The following is a 17140-nucleotide window of genomic DNA, read 5'->3' as shown; positions in this document are numbered from 1 at the left end:
ACAATTCCCTGAACAAAAAAAGTGATTGGATTTAGTTGAATTTCAATTTAAAAACTGCTAGATTTAAGATGAAGTAACGCAGCTTTTGTTTAGTCCTCTGCTATTTCACTCAGTAAAGGAACATAAAGGACAACAAAATACCTTTTTTACATTCATTTTCCTTGGATTTGAGTATCCACTGTAATTTCTTTAATAACCGCACTTTTGTTTAGTACTTTTCAACTTTAAGACCGTTTTGGGTATACAATTTACCAACGTTTGAAAGTGGTAAAAAAAATTGTTCACAAATTTATTTGACAAACATATACGAAGGTAATAAGCAGAGCACCTAATCTTTCGTTTGCATTGTTCATGACAAAATAACTTACTGTTAATGTGATATTGTACCACTGTCAAATCTTTGGAAACTAAGAAAAGAAACATGGGAGTAAAACAGAAGCACCCATGGGAGTGAGAGAAATAAGGAGCAAAGAAACCTGTCAAAAAGACAATAAATTTGTAGATGTTCCGCTTAAAATGTAAAGGAGATAAAAACAGGGGCATTATTGTTGCCATCTAATCTTACCTTGAAACCTCAATTTTCTAAATTTCCATTTTGGTTGTTGCAAAATTGTTTTGGTTTGAAGTACAATCAAAACTGTATATATAATAAACCCTGACGCCGGTTTTCTGTTCGGTGGCGAATAGTTGATTTTTTGGTGGAAAGGCGGTGCGCTGTCGATTTTTTCTGGCAATGCGCCGCCGGTCAACGCCAATTTTTCCTATCAAGAAGAAGTCTCAAACCTGTTCAAAAAGCGATGAGTGATGTATCGTTCAAATCCTAATAAACTGAAGAGTGTATTAAAGCCCTTTGTAGCTCTGAGGGCATGGAGTACATAATAACAAGAGTAAATTCGAGGAGAACGTGACACAAGCAACAAAACTCAATCTGTAGGATCTAGTCTTTTTTTCACACTTTCTTCTCGCTATTCAATGAACAGTAGCATTCGCTTCCATCCATGTCTGTGTTTTCATGGTACCTGTCCTTATCCTCAATAATGTCCACGTATGATGCACATTGGACTTGATTCATCTTTTATCTTAGGGATGGGCTTCTGAAGGGGAAACTGGAAGGTTTCATAGTTTTCTGAAAATCGAAAAGTAGATGACTTTCTACGGATGAAAAAGTGTTTTTTCAGTACGTTCAGTTTGTTTTCAAAGAATTTCATTTAAGTATTTTAAACCCAGTATTACGTAGCAACTAAAATAATCGAATTAACGACGCTTCTTGACAACTATGGTCCCTGCTTTGGCCCTGAAGTGTGCTGCTATATCCATTTTTTCTAATTAAATTTAAGACTCGCGCCAAAAGTAAAGGGAAACACCAAATAATGATTTGCCTCCTACTTGATCCTAGACCGCTGAATCTCCTATTGCACCGTGTCAAGACAAGTAGAACAGGGTGAGGGAAACATGGTTTAATGGGACATAGGCATGGTGCCCGACTGGTGCGCTGCCGAAAACTTTTTTTTTTCAGAAATGAGTATGGATGTATACTATGATCACAATTTGGTTTGTTTTGAACAAAACAAAAAATCTTTGTTTGATCATTTTTTAGCCTGACTTGATCCTGCGCCAGCTTGTATTTGGCAATAACGAACTGTAACTTGCTGATTCTAACTGGAGCAATTGAGGATCTTTTAGCAGTGACAACCAAACCCGTCATTGGGAAGATGCGCTTGGTTGTTGTCCTCGTGGCTGGCGGCCCAAGAACCATTTGTGGAAGGACTGCCACCACTTGGATGTGCTCTCTTGTATCCTTCCGCAAGCAATGCATGTGTCTCCACTTAGAATGGTTTTGACCTACTAGCTACTTAAGCTTCATTTGCAAAAGTTAGGTTCAAGTCAACTTGTTTTCTAACAGCTTCGTCTGTTGCAGTAAGATCCACAAGTTCTTCAGACAAAGGAATAGATCTCAACTGAGACTCTCTTTCAAGACTCATAGTTGTGATGTTGCTTATAGTTTTCAAACTCATGTAGAATTTGGTATTTTCCAGGCTGATCAAAAAGTCATAAAGTCGTAAAAAAAAGTCAGTAAAAGTCGAGAAACAAAAGCAGGATACTAGATTTTTATTCTATAAGAAAGTGGGAGCTCCCTTATCCTCCTCCGAGTTTGGCCTCAAAAGTGGGGAAGAGCTCCAAGCCCTTCCTTTGAGGCAAGTCCAGTTAATTCATAGCAATTTCTATTTTTTTTTTGTCTCATAAGTACCTTCTCTCCCTTGTCTCCGCGCCCAATCCCACCCTCCTTTGACTTTTGTTAAGTTTAGGCCGAGCTAGGGCAAAGCCTATTATTGTGTATAACAATCATATTTGTCCGGTGCAATCTTAGCAAGGTCTCCCTTATTCCCCCTGAAAATTACCCCTCCCCCCACGAAAAATTCTTCCCCGTCACAAAAATTCCCCCAGGAAAACTTCCAAAGGGTAAATTGAGAAGCCAAAGGGAAATTGAGACATTTAAAAAGAACGAAGAAAAGCGCATAATTGCACACAAGATATCACGACGGAGAGGTGGTGGGTTATTATTTAGGGGGTGGGGTAGATGCCCCAAAGAGTACATTTTGATGCCAAAACATCTCAACTCTCATTGAATCTTCAGATAAGTATAGAATTGGTTGTTGAGAGGGGGGGGGAGCTGGGAACTAATAATCCCTCTTGATTTCCGGAAATATTTATGGCGTGTCTTTATTATGAAAGTAAAGAGTAATATTAAACCCTAAAATGAACATACTTTACTCTATATAGAAGGGGTTCAATCCCCTCATAACTTACTGATACGAATCAAGCGCACTGGAATTGATCTACAATGACTTAGGTATTTTTACTTCTGCAATACTTTAAAATTAGAAATTTTTAATAAAACGGAATTTTTCTTGTATCTGGCGTCGTGCCTGATTGTCCAATCGATTCCACACTTATACTGTAGAGTCTCTTTAACAAGATCTTTCTAAAGAGGGTCTTACCATGCTCCTATTCTTGCCCCTTTAAGAAAATTTATTGAATAGAAAAGATTTGCAGAATTCTTTTTTTTTTTTATAAAAAACATGTTTATAACAAAATAAATCCAATTGACTATAATAAAATTATATCGCATAAAATAACTGAATAAGTTATTTGATTGGATTCTTATTGATTATTAGATTGAAGTACCCACCCATCAGTCCAAAGTTTTATAGTGCAGATATTATCAAAATTTGTTAAATATGTTAATAGCAAGCACAAATCTTGATTCTTAACAAAAAAACACATGTCAATTAAAAAGGAACAAAAATTAATTTCAGACTACTTTATCTGCAAAAGAACTTCACCAAAGAAAAGTAAAGACCCTACATTTAACACAACACGAGCGGAAATGAAGTCAATTGGTAATCATGGTTGCAGTGGTAGCTGCAACCTAGTAAAGAGTGAATAGTAGCCCATAGTAACCAAAAGTTGAAAACGCGTTTTGAAAAAAAAAACTGAATGGCAAAAAATTGCCATCAGACACTTACTCAGGAATGGTAAGTATTATTTCGGTTCGTCTTACAAGTAAAAGTTTATTGCGAAAAGAAATTTATGGTGATTTCGTAAAAAGCCTCAAACCCCTCGAAAATGGCGTCAGATCAAAATGAAAAGTTTATCATTGGAATCAACAAGGTCGAAAATCTAATACAGGGAAGTCACAGTCCCCCTCCTTGAACAACAAAGAAATTCATCGGTAGCACTGATTTGTCTCCCGTTTTTTTTTTTTGTTTTTTTTTCAACAGGTATAGCAGGCTACCAGAACATCATAGAGAGATGTTTAATGGCTCATTTAAAGGCTATTTCTCATATCTACGTGCTTTTTATAAATTCCACCATCTGCAAATGCAATATGACAATAAAATTGCACTTTCTGTGCCATTTCTCAAGGGGTGGCACTAGCAGGCTACCAGAACATCGTAGACAGATCTTTTATAGCTCATATAAAAGATATTGCTCATATCTACGTCCTTCCTATAAATTTCATCATCAGCAAGTTCAGAATGGTACTAAAAACCGCACATATGGTGCCGTGTCTGAAGTGGAAAAGCTGGAGCTATTGGACTAGCAGATCTTACAAGAGAGATGTTTAATGGATCATTTGAAAGCTATTGTTCATATATACGTGCTTTTTATCAATTTTACCATTCGTAAGTGCAATATAGCACTGAAAAAAACAATTTCGGTGCCACTTCTTAAGTGGAAAAGCTCTGAAGTACAAAACTAGTACTATTGTAATAGTTATTTTCTACAACCATCAATTTGAGGTTTACAAGAACCCCTCCCGTACTCACACCTTCCCTGGCCCCTTAATAAGTTTCATAAATCGTCTTATTATCAGTAAGCTCCTGAAACATTAGCAGGCTACCACACCACCTTCAATACATGTTTGATGGCCAAATTAAAAGCTATTGGCTATATTTACTAGGTTTTTAAAAATTCTACCATCGATTAGATTTCAATGTTAACTGGTTTCTGGAGAGAATTTGCCATGAACTCTTTGTCATGATTGAAGCATTAGCTGCAACCTAGTAAAGAGCGAACCACAACCCATATTAAATATAAGTTAAAAAATGTTAAAACGGTCTTTCTTTCTTCTTTTTTCCAGGTCTAGCGGGTTACTATAACATCATAGAGAGATGCTTAAGAGCTCATTCAAAAGTTGTTTCTCATATGTACGTGGTTTATATAAATTTCACCGTGTGCAAGTGCCATATGGCACGAAAAAAGGCACTTTATGCCATTTCTCAAGGGGTGGGGCTAGCGGGCTACCAGAACATCTTAGGTAGATTTGTGATGGCTCACATAAAAATTATTGCTCATATCTACATTAATCCTATAAATTCCGCCATCTGGAAGGTTCAAATGACACTCAAAACGGCACTTTTGGTGCCATTTCTCAAGTGGAAAAGCTGGGGCTAGTGGGCTACCAGAATTTTTCAGAATGATGTTTAATGGCTAATTTGAATTTTTTTGCTCATATCTACGTGCTTTTTATCAATTCTACCATTCGTGAGATATAGCACTGAAACCAACACTTTTGGTGCCACTTCTTAGATGGAAAATCTTGGAAGCATAAAACGGTATCAATGTAATAATTATGGTCCAAAACCCTTAACTGGAGGTTTGCAAGAACGCCTCCCTCAAGTTCCACCTCCAGACCCCCTTAATAAGCTGCGCAATTAAGGTCCTACAAACACCAATATATTAAATTACATTATTAGAGGGGCGGTTGTGTTAATACAGCGCTGGATTTCAAAATAGATTATCATGCGTTCGATTCTAGTTTGGATTTTTTTTTTCAATCATGGTTTGTCCCTTCTTATGATTACTTTTCAGATAATCCACTATTTTTGCAAATGTGAAGCACTCATTTTTTAAAGCATATCCCAGGAAGGCTCATTTTAAGCCTATTACACAAATCTATGTGCTTTTTATCAATTTTACCATCTAAAAGTACCATATAGCACTAAAAACGACATTTTTGGTACCACTTCTTAAGCGGAAGAGTTGGAAAGCATTAAACGGTACAGTTGCAATAATTATGGTCCAAAGCCCTTAACCGAAGGTTTATAAAACCCCTCGCATATATTCCCTCTCCAGACCCTCATAGTAAGTTTGATAAATCGGCTACTCATCTTAAAAGTAAAAGATTATTGCGAAAAAACATTAACTAAAACTAAAAACTTTTCAATTGAAAATCTACCTAAAATTAAGCTTTGATGATCAACAGTTTTGATTTGAACCTTCAAACTTCACTCTGCGATGAAGCCTTTGTGCTAGTTCTAACGGCGGTAATTGAGGGGAAGGGACGTCCTTGTCCCCTTAGTTTTGTGCTCTTTTCTGGTTTTTGAAAAACACCTTTTTTTGGTCATTTCACTGGAAAAGGCACTTTCTTCATTTAAAACCATGGGAGAAACAACCAAAAGTGTACTTTACGGGAATGTGCTATCAAGTCAAATTTATAAAAAGTGATTAGGTATAAATATAAGCTTTTAAATGAGCCCTTAAACAGCTCTCTTTTGCTACAGTTGCCTTCTAGTTTTTGATAGTCAGTAGGTGATTTATAAAGCCCTGCCTTCTTTATGGCTTTCAGGCAAAGTCGGCCGAGTAAAAACAGCTTTTTGCTCATCGAAAAATAAACGTTCCTGAAAAACATGTATTGTTTTGTGAAGTATGGATAATGAACTTTATGTTATAGACTGAAAGTTTTTCTTAGCTTTCAAGGTTGTCTGCAGTATTTTCTAGAGGTGTCTTATCTCCCCTAGATCGTTGATAAATAGAAATGATATTAAAAAATAAGTTTTCAGCTGAAACCAAGGAGTGACATTAAAACTTAAAACGAACATACATTATTCCGTATAAATAAAAAAGATCATGGTAGTCTTGTTGCTACATTAAATTTTTAATCAAAAACGAACAACGATTAATTTAAAAAGACAAAGTTTTTCCCAGGGAAGTAAAGAGCGAAGTTGAACTTAAAACGGACAAAAGTTATTACTTCACAGCCTATCCAATATATACAAATAAAACTAGTACAAATAAACCAACTTATTGTGTTTCTCTATGCTTTTAGGATTATAAAAAACTAGCGCTTTACTGAAAACACAAGATAATATAGGAGTTTTGGTACAGTAAAAGCAAACCAATTAAGGACACTTCTTAGAGAAGGAAAACATTATCAATCCCATTTAGGATCAATCCCTTTTAAGATAAAGCAACAATCCATTTTAGAACTGTTGCTTTATTTTTTTTTCGTTTAATTTGGTATTTCTTCGGCACAATTGCACAGTTCCAATATTGGCTCTCGTTTGGGTTCTGAAATGGACAAGTCATAATCAGTTTGTAGACAAGTTCCAAGTAAAGCCATCTTGATTGTATTAGGACTATAGACTAGCTTTAGAGTTTGTATCATAGCTTGAAATTCACTATTATATAGAGAGAAATAATCGGATTTCCAGAGTTCATATTATGTCTTATTTGATCTTCATTTCAAGTAATACTAAAGCATATTTCTTACAATTTAAGACTGTATATTACCCTTAAAATGCTTCTGAATGCTGTATTTTGTCTAGAGTGCCTAAGCCTTGGCTAATTTATATACTCTAACCAAATTATAAACCCAAATCACCAAAATATAATTCATTTTTAGAGTCCTAAGCTATTTGCGCGCGTATTTCTCTGCTGCTAATCTATTTTAGTTAGATTACACATCCTGTAATTAATAAACCTTTTATAAGTCTATTGACAATCCTCTAATGGGAATTTCTGCTTTGACTGAGGTTTGCGTTGGAGTTTCAGGTTTGCTTTTTGTTTCAAGCGCGGCGTCGCTAAGTAAAATGAAGGCTCAGTCATAACTCTTGTCCTTTATTGACAGTTATGACTGTACTTTGGCTAAGATATTAGAGACATTTTTTTTCCAAATTATAAGTGAATACTTGAAGAGTATTTAAAGGTGCCAAAGGTCAAGTAACAATGGAAGACCTGAAAAAATCAAAGGCAAATATATTCTACGATGAAAGAAAATATATGTACCCGTTCTCTATTTTAAAAAAATACGAGTTATGAAATTTTGAATCTGTCGAACATTCTGAACTCATCTCCTTTTTTGGAGACAAGAAAAAACACAAATCATTATTAGTTTAATTTAGTGTGTGGCTACATTACAAGAAGGCGCTTATATAATTCCTATAGTTTTTATCCTATGCTTTACGGATATTCCCCTATGCTTATTGTGTTTTAATCTCAACAATGTTCTAGCAATGCGTTTACACTCATCAATTTTCCTTAGATAGTGCTATTACTATATTTTTACCAATGTGAATTGGTCATTATTTTCCCTAAGTTGTGATTTTCCTCTGGTATCAATTGACCGAATATGAAAGAGGTCACGAGTAAAAATATTATCTCTAAGAGTGGGGTAACTATATCTTAAAACATTTTCAAATATTTTCTTGATAAAACGTAGTTGTATTTGCCTCAGGTGTCCTTTTGTTGCAGTGAGTTGCTATTAGTAGAAGTAGTATTTCATGTTTTTGCATGTCATTCATCCTATAATCTATAAATTTTCTAATATTTTCTCGATAAAACGTACTTTGGTTGACCTCAGATGGCTTAGTAGTGCAGTAAGTTGTTAGTACTAGTAGTATTATCATGTTTTTGAAAGCCTTTCTTACTATAGCTTAAACATTTTCAGATATTTTCATGAGTATCTATATTGACCTCAGGTGGTTTTATATCACAGTGAGTTGTTAGTAGTAGTTGCATTTTCATGTTTTTTTCAATCCATTTGTACTATATCTTAAACATTCATTTTCAGATATTTTCTTGATAAAACGTAGTTGTGTTGGCCTCATGTTGCAGTGAGTTGCTAGTAGTAGTAGTAGTAGTATTTCATGTTTTTGCATGTCATTCATACTATAATCTATAAATTTTCTAATATTTTCTCTATGAAACGTAATTTTATTAAACTCATATGGCTTAGTACCGCAGTAATTTGTTAGTACTAGTAGTATTATCATATTTTTGCCAGCCATTCTGAATAGACCTTAATCAATTTTAGATATTGTTTAGATAAACCCGGGCAATACTGATCTCAAGCGTCCTTAAGCTAGAGAAGTTTTTCAGCAGTAGTCCTTACTTCATGTTTTTTGCAATTCTTTTGTAGAGGGACCTCAGTTTTATTTGTAATTTCATTAATGAAGTGTACCTGTACGAGTCTCTAGGTGTTATCATATTGCAGTAAGGTTTTATTAGTAGAAATTGCATTGCATGTTTTTGCGTATCATTAATGCTATATAATATAAACTTTCTAGCAATTTCCTGATAAGACATAATTTCTCTTACCTCAGATGGACTAAAACCACTGTAAGTTGTTGGCAGTTGTAGTATTATCCTGTTTTTGCAAGCCTTTCTTACTATACCTTCAACATTTTCAGATATTTTTCATGATAAAACGTATCTGTATTAACCTCAGGTGTCCTTATGTTGCAGCAAGTTGCTAGTTGTAGTTCTATTTTCATGTTTTTGCAATCCATTTGTACTATATCTTAAACATTTTCAGATATTTTCTTGATAAAACGTAGTTGTATTGGCCTCAGGTGTCGTTATGTTGCAGTGAGTTGCTAGTAGTAGCAGTAGTAGTATTTCATGTTTTTGCATGTCATTCATACTATAATCTATAAATTTTCTAATATTTTCTCGATAAAACGTACTTTCATTGACTTCAGTTGGCCTAAAACTGTTCTAAGTTGTTATCACTAGTAGTATTATCATGTTTTTGCAAGCCTTTCTTACTATACCTTCAACATTTTCAGATATTTTTCATGGTAAAACGTATCTGTATTGACCTCAGGTGGCCTTATGTTGCAGCAAGTTGTTAGTAGTAGTTCTATTTTCAGGTTTTTTGCAAACCATTTGTACTATATCTTAAACACTTTCATATATTTTCTTGATAAAACGTAGTTGTATTGACCTTAGGTGTCCTTATGTTGTAGTGAGTTGCTAGTAGTAGTAGTAGTATTTCATGTTTTTGCATGTCATTCATACTATAATGTATAAATTTCCTAACATTTTCACGAAAAAACGTACTTTTGTTGACCTTAGACATTTCCATGTCCCCTCCCCCCTATTTTCATGTTTTTGCAATTCCTTAAATATTGGTATTTATTTACATATTTTAAATGCAATTAATCAGGATTCTAAAGGCCCGATACCTCAAATTATATCTTGGATTTGTCCGGGTACGATTTGGAAAACAGCCAGAAGTTTAAAAAAAAAATAGAGAGTATTGCTATTGTAGCTAATTTAGAAGGAAAATGCTCCATCAAGGCTACCAAAAAACCCTTGAAAATACTAATAATATATTGTAAAATGTTGTTATTGTAGTTAGTTTAGAAGGAAGGATTAATGTCCTTGGTAAAATCCTGGTCGAGATTTAATGTTCTTGGTAAAAGCCCGGATGAGATTTAATGTCCTTGGTAAAAGCCTGGACGAGATTTAATGTTCGTGGTAAAAAAAAAAGCCTGGGAAGGAGTGTCCATGGTAAAAGCGTGGACGTGTTTTAATGTCCTTGGTAAAAGCATTTTGTATAGTTAGGATTGGTTCTACTTACAGCTAAACTACTTTTAATTTAAGCCCAGGAAAATCTCGGTGCTTCAAGCAAATTTTCTCAGATATAGTATTTGCGTCAGACAGAAGAACTGAGTGCAATCAAAAATATCACTCGACTTCATATACGTCCACTCGGATTACATCTATCTCACCCTAGTCAGCCATAGCGGCAGCCAGGAACGGTCCTCGATGACACAGTTCCAACATTTGCCAGAACCAAACTTCTTCCCGCTCAAAGATAGACGCAGGGCTTTCACTCTTGAATCTAAAAATTCAGGGACAAGCCTTAAAAATTCGGGGAGTTTTCTGGGACAAGTCTTCAAGATTCGGGGGATTTTCGAGGGAAGAACAAAATGGAATTTTGTTGCGAAAATTAGAGAGCCAATTGGTTTTAGCTTCGGTTTCAGGCTCAGGCTTGGATCCGCGTAGTAAATCAAGCCTTTTGCTGAGTAGGTTTTAGAGCCAGAGCACGGGATTGGAAACCATAGCTGAAAACACTTATTGCTGATATTGCGGCAAAAACTTCAAAATTATAAAAAAAAAAATAGTGAACACATGTGAACTGTAAATACCAGTAGCAATTTTTCATTAAGTCATTAATCTCAGAAATTCATTAATAGTATTTAAAAACAAATATTGTTTGCGGTTCTAGATATGTAAATTAAATAGACAAAATTCAACCTATAAGTATGGGGCAACATTAAAACTTAAAAAAAAACAAGAACTAAATTAATCAAGTAAATTTAAACTTAAATTGAAAGGGAATTTCGACTGCAATTGACACATTATTGGTTTTTCACGCTGATTCTAAGGTTTTAGGTGTTTACCCCTCGGAAAATCCCCCGCGGAAAAAACCGGAAAGTGCCCTTCCCCCTCACAAAAAATACCCCCGCTGAAAATACTCTCCCGCTTATAATACCCCCGCGAAAAATACTCGGGCGGAAAGTACCCCCACATAAAATACCCTCCGCGGAAAGTACCCCCGCGGAAAATACCATCGGAGAATCCCCCTGGACACATACATTTTTTTTTCATTGGTTGTGTCTACTATGCTTTTCTTTCTTTTGTTACCTCATAATTACTATATAGTCACCAATTAACCCCCACCCCTCCCACCAACCCTGCGGACATCCATATTCCAAATATAGTACTTATTGCAGTCTCATTTTTATATCAGCCCATCTATTGCCTGTACATGATAGATATAGGCTACAAATCATATAAAACTTACTTATTCTTTTTTTTCACACTAACATTATTTGGCATTATTAACCAACAGTTCGTGGTAAATAAGTCCGAGAGTAATATAAAACTTTTTACTTGAAGCTGTAATGGAAATTTTCTTATGAATGATATTTTTGGGGTCCGTTTAAATCCCCTATTCCCCGACCTTGTACATCATATATAGCTAAATTTTGCCTCATTAGGAGGGGGAGGGGGTGGTGCATTTTTATGATAAGAATGTGGTATTTAGGGACAGTTCTCCCGATAAAATAAACTATACCAAAGTTTCTTTAAATTGTTTTGTTTTTATCTCAGAATTAGCCTTCATACAGGGTTACTGAAATTGTTAAAGCATTAGAAGTTGTAAAGGTAGGCCTAGAAATTTAAACAAGTCTACTTGGCTATCCCCAATTTGAGCAGAACATATTCTCAGTAACATTTTTTTCGCTTAGCTAACAGCTTTGCAAGACTACAAAAAAGATCCTGAAACTGCAGTTTGAAATATTACGCTCACTGAAAATACTACACGGGTGAAGGGACCAGAATAATAATTGTGTTGGGAGTACTGGCAAATACAATTCTCAGACAGAAAAGAAAAGAACTTAAATTTTACACACCAGTAGTGTTATATCAATTAAAGAGAGCGGGGCCCTATCCTTTTTGCATATATTAATATAAGGTAGCAGACAGATAGAAATCACCATGCCTTAAAAAGTCATATCTTTGGTTGGTTTTTTATGTTGTAATCGGAATCGTTGTAATAACTTTGCAAATGCGCCATCTATAGTATATTCATTGCTATTGTGTCTGAGTTTGTATCTTTGCTGGTAACTTGGAAAAAGTTTCTGAAGTATTTTGTGGTCTTTTCCTGTTGTTGTTCACCCTCCAAAGATAGATTTTTTGTCAAATAGGGTATGTTTGACCTTCTCCAATTTTTAGAATAAGCCCTTTTCACTGGGTATTTTCACCAGTGCCATATTTTTTCGTGGGTAGATTGGCACGCCATTTATAGTTTCAAGTCTTTATAATGCCATTTTTTGATTCCTGTTTGTTAAGAAGTGTACTGGGAACTAGCAAAAGAGGGGAAGAAACCTACCGCAAGTGACGTAGTACCCACCGGTATTAAATTACCTGTAAATGGTGGGGGACAGTTGAGGGGGTCCTTACACTTCCCTTGTTCCTAGGTTCCTTCATTCTGCTTGTATTTTTTCAGCGCTTGCAGATTGTGTAATATCATTCCGTAGCAAAATGGCGAGCGTAAAGCTTGTGTTAAATGCTGTACTGAACTTTGTTGAGCGGGCGATGAAGGCTGGAAACCTGATAGACAGTATTGTCAAAAGTGCGTTATCACATTTCTCCGATGTGGATATATTGGAAGCGAAAAAGGTGATTTTGGATGAAGCTGATTATGTAACGAGACTGACTGCAAGAGAAAAAAGTTCGGATAATGTCATCGAAATAACGAAAGTTTTTAAGATGTGTGCCGAAAAAAATATTTTGATCCCGCGGTTCGTATTATACAAACCTGTTGACATACCGATTATTCCTGGCAAGATAAGTGCAACTTTGACGAGAAAAGTGGGAGAACTTTGCCGAGAGTTTGACATATTCGTTCAGTCTGAGTACCAGCTGAGTGATTCCTAACCATCGCACGATAATAACAGAAAGTATAAACAGACTTACGCCATAGTTCTCAAAAATCTGCCCCAAGGACTAATTGATCCCGAATCACGTAACGACTATTTAAATGGATTTAGCGGACAGACGAACTGTGACTTCGTCGAGCTGAGGCCTCGTAAGAGGGCTTGGAGCTTTCTCGTGAAAAACAAAGTGACCACCGATTCCATTGCACAGGCTATTACCAGTACCAATAATTCCGTTGTCGCGAGAGTAAAAAGCCCCTCTTTCTTCAGGATAATTCGCCACGTCCCTGCTAGTATTTCAGAAGAGGACTTACGCAGTTTAGTGTCGAAATGTGTCAAAGCTTCTGGAATAGGCAAAACCAGGTCATTCAAACTGAAGTTTGATTCGCGTGAAGACCTACAGAGTGCAATCAAGTCTCCCCCCGTGATTGGGTATGAGCTGCTGCCGAATCACGAATACAAATTTATGCCATTCCTGTGCTACAAGTGTCAAGGCTTCGGCGACGCAGCAAAGACATGTTCAAATCCACCAAAGTGCTCCCGATGCGCTGGGAGACACTCCAGCTCAAAGTACAATCCCTGCCAGGACCCCCTCAAAATTGCTCTATGTGGTTCGACAAACTATCCCTGTTACAGTTTTAAATACACTGAAGCACAGACAGTGTTAAAACAATGAATAATCTTGAACTCAAAGTTGTATCATGGAACATGAATGGTTGAAGTCTTGGTAAACTACCTCTGGTTAAGCAATTAGTACAATAATATGACGTAGTCTGTCTACAGGAGCACTTTCTTACAACAGAAGGACTTCAGCTTCTTGAGGTCAATGACAGCTCCAGCGTATTCAGTGTTCCTGCAAAGCGTTCTGGCAGAGGTATACCCTCTAGTGGCATTTCAATACTGGTACGCAGAAGTCTTAATCCTTCCTTGTAAAAGCAGTCTGATTTCTTCGTCGGTGTCTGAATTGCTGATAGAGCTTTATTCTGTGTCTATATGCCCAAGGATTATCGTGACAATGAATCTGATGCAAGATTCAATATTGCTTGTGGACAGAATTGTGAAGCAGTTGATGGATGTGTTACGTAAAAACTGTCATGCATTGTAACCGGAGACATGAACTGTAACCTGTGTGACAACAGTCCAAGAACTCAGGTTCTGGTAGCTTCCTGTGAAAATCTCGGTGAACTTGAAAATTACCAGGACTACACGCATATACACAACTCCGGCTCGTTATCCTCCCTTGACTCAATGCTGTGCTCTGCAGATGTAAAGACAAACGGAAAATGTAGGGTAAAATTAAGCATCTGTGCTTCCGACCACCTACCTATCTCGAATGTGTTCTGTGTCACTAATAAACTTACTCAGCCCGATGAATGTTACCGTGAATGGGTGGTAAAATCTGAGTGGGGAAAAGCCGACTCTGCGCTTTTCAAGTCCGTGTATGATAATGTACTTGAAAAGATAAAGGTCCCATTTCCACTCCTTCAACAAGGTTTGCCTGTTACTGATATTGAGAGGCAGATACTCCTGAACAATTACTGTGCAGAAATTACACATGCCCTACGCTGTGCCGAAAAGGCTGCAGTTCCGACATGAAAAGTTCGAATCGGAAGTGAAAATCCGCAGTGGTCTCAGAATGTAGAGTTGTCCGAGTCTTGTAGTCGATCTAAATTCTGGTATACGCTATGGAACGAGTGCGGGCGCCCTCGTCAAGGTGTCTTGAATGATATCAGGCTATATACTAAGCGCAAGTTCGCCAAGACCCTTGCTAAACACCAAACCGACTTAATGGACCAGAATTGCAAAGTGCTTGAAGGTGACCCAAATGCAGTCTGGATGTATATTAAAAAGAAAAGGAGACCCAAATCTCGCAAAGAAGAAATTTTGCCAAGTGAAAGTGATTGGGATAAATATTTCACCACCAAATTCTCACCGCCGAACAAGGCTCTCGAGAAAGAGTTCAAAAAAGAGTTCGACTCCCTCCTAGCGTCAAATGAACGAAGTGTCGGGTTCGTTGTTACTGTCTCTAGCACCCGTCATATGCTTTCTAAACTGAAAAAGAAGTATTCTCGAGGTGATGATAATATTTGTGGAATGCATCTGGCTATTGGGGGTGATAATGTGTTAAATCACCTTGCTCTTATGTAAAAGATGATCTTTAACTGTGATCTTGTCCCCGATGTTTTCTGTGTTGGCGTCGTTACACCAGTTCCCAAAAAGGGAATGATCCCAGGAACTGTTCATCATACCGCCCGATAACTGTTGCGCCGATATTTTTCAAACTCATGGAAATGCTTGTTTTTGGTGATCTAAGTGAATCTTGTTATACTCCCTATTCCCAATTCGGGTTTAAGAGTGGTACTAGTCACGAGCCTGTTCATTCGTTGATAGCTAATCTTTTGCTCAGTGCTCACGATAATAATGATACACTTGTTCTAGCAAGCCACGATGTGCGTAGAGCATTCGACTCAGGTATCCACGCACATATACTTAGTTCTGCTTGTAAACGCGGAGTTGACCGTTCGGTTGTCGTTGCATGGAGGAGGATTTATAGGAAGCTGAGAGTAAAGATTAAAGTCCCCATTCATCGCGGTATGGTGGTATCCACCATAGTTATACCTGCCCGTAAAGATAACTGCCAAGGCTCCATTACTTTCCCTTCTCTATGCGACAACAGCATTATCGTCCCTCAAGAATCTGCCGAAACGCGCTGCATGTATCTAGGTATAGAGGCGTCGCTCATCAATTACGCTGATGATATACTTAACGCAAGTAGGTCTGTTTCAAGGGTTGAGGATAACTACAATATATTGAGTGATGAATATGCTAAGATGGGGCTAGCTTTTAATGCTGCCAAAAGTGAAGTAGTTGTTTTTCGTCGCAACGCGAAAGATTCAACCCCGTTTAGCGTGCTCCAAGGTGATACTGTGGTGAGCTCAAAGCCATCTCTCACTTAACTTGTACTGCTAATCGCTTCAGATCTGCGGTTTACTCCTGAAGTTCTGGTTGAGCATTTTTTAGAAAAGGCACGCAAAGCATACGGACTACTTTTACCCTTCAAACGTATGTATAACCACCGCATATTCGGAAGGCTTTATTCCGTGTTCGTTATCCCGCATGTTCTGTCACTCTCACCATTTTGGTCTCTTTTCACCGAAACAGATAAGCGCTCAGTCCGTCGGGTTTACTATAAGTATGCAAAATATCTTTTAAGTGTTCCGCCATGGGAGAGAAATTCAAGAGTTTCGAAAAATTACAGCGTTGTGGACCCGACTACTGTAGCTACTGAGCGAATCGTTCGATTTCGGCGTTCGCTCAATCCTGATCATGATATGTACCGAGCTATCGTAGGCTAGTTTGAATAAGAGTTTAGTATGCTGTATATAGCTTGTTATTGAAGTCTTGTTGTTTCTCTTATTGCGTTTTCTTTTTCTTATGTTCTCAGTTCAAAATTGGCACTTGAAATACAAGCATGCATTCTAACAAAAGGAATATTGATGGAAGCTACACGCAAGAAGTAAGTTATTCATTTATATTCTTAGTGGGTAAAGAAATTAATTCTAATATAATTTGTCTGGTGGTTTATACAGTCCCCAATATAGTTAACGAATTGTTAAATATTGTTGAACCTGGATCTTCAGAGGTCTGTAAAGAGCAATATCAAAACAAAAAAGTATGTAAACACTGCATTTAAATGGCTTGCAAGCTTAATACATGAGGTAAATCATACCTATTTTTTATTCTGACCCAATGTTCCCCACCCCCACTATGCCAAAGCACTCCAACCCCCCTCCAACCCTCAACCCACCTCCCTCCAACCCCCCCCCCCATCCAAACCCGCCCCCCCCCCCATTTTTTGACAGTTTTTTTTTTACTTTTTTTTACATCTCTTAGAATGTCATGAAATATACTTAAAACATAAGAAATTCACATTCAATATTTTCCAACTTCAAAATGAGGATGATATAGATATGTGTGTCGTGACTTTTACAATTAGAAAAATAATGTTTGTAGTGACCAATTTTTTTATTTTTTTTTATTTTTCATCTTTTTTTCAACTTTTTTTTTACATCTCTAAATCATATCAGAAAAACAGAATTACACTTTTAATTTAAATTTTAAAA

General features: G+C 36.8%; 1 pseudogene; it reads right to left on the bottom strand.

Annotated features, from left to right (window-relative positions):
• Positions 1-10276: 10276 nt before the first annotated feature.
• Positions 10277-10469, bottom strand: LOC148943630 (small nucleolar RNA U3; annotated as a pseudogene).
• Positions 10470-17140: the final 6671 nt, after the last annotated feature.

Source organism: Artemia sp. Qi Xiang Cuo, chromosome 15 (genome assembly GCF_049724085.1).
Source record: "Artemia sp. Qi Xiang Cuo chromosome 15, ASM4972408v1, whole genome shotgun sequence".
NCBI lineage: Eukaryota > Metazoa > Arthropoda > Branchiopoda > Anostraca > Artemiidae > Artemia > Artemia sp. Qi Xiang Cuo.
Note: the sequence above shows the minus strand (reverse complement) of the source record. Positions and strands in the feature narration are given on the sequence as shown.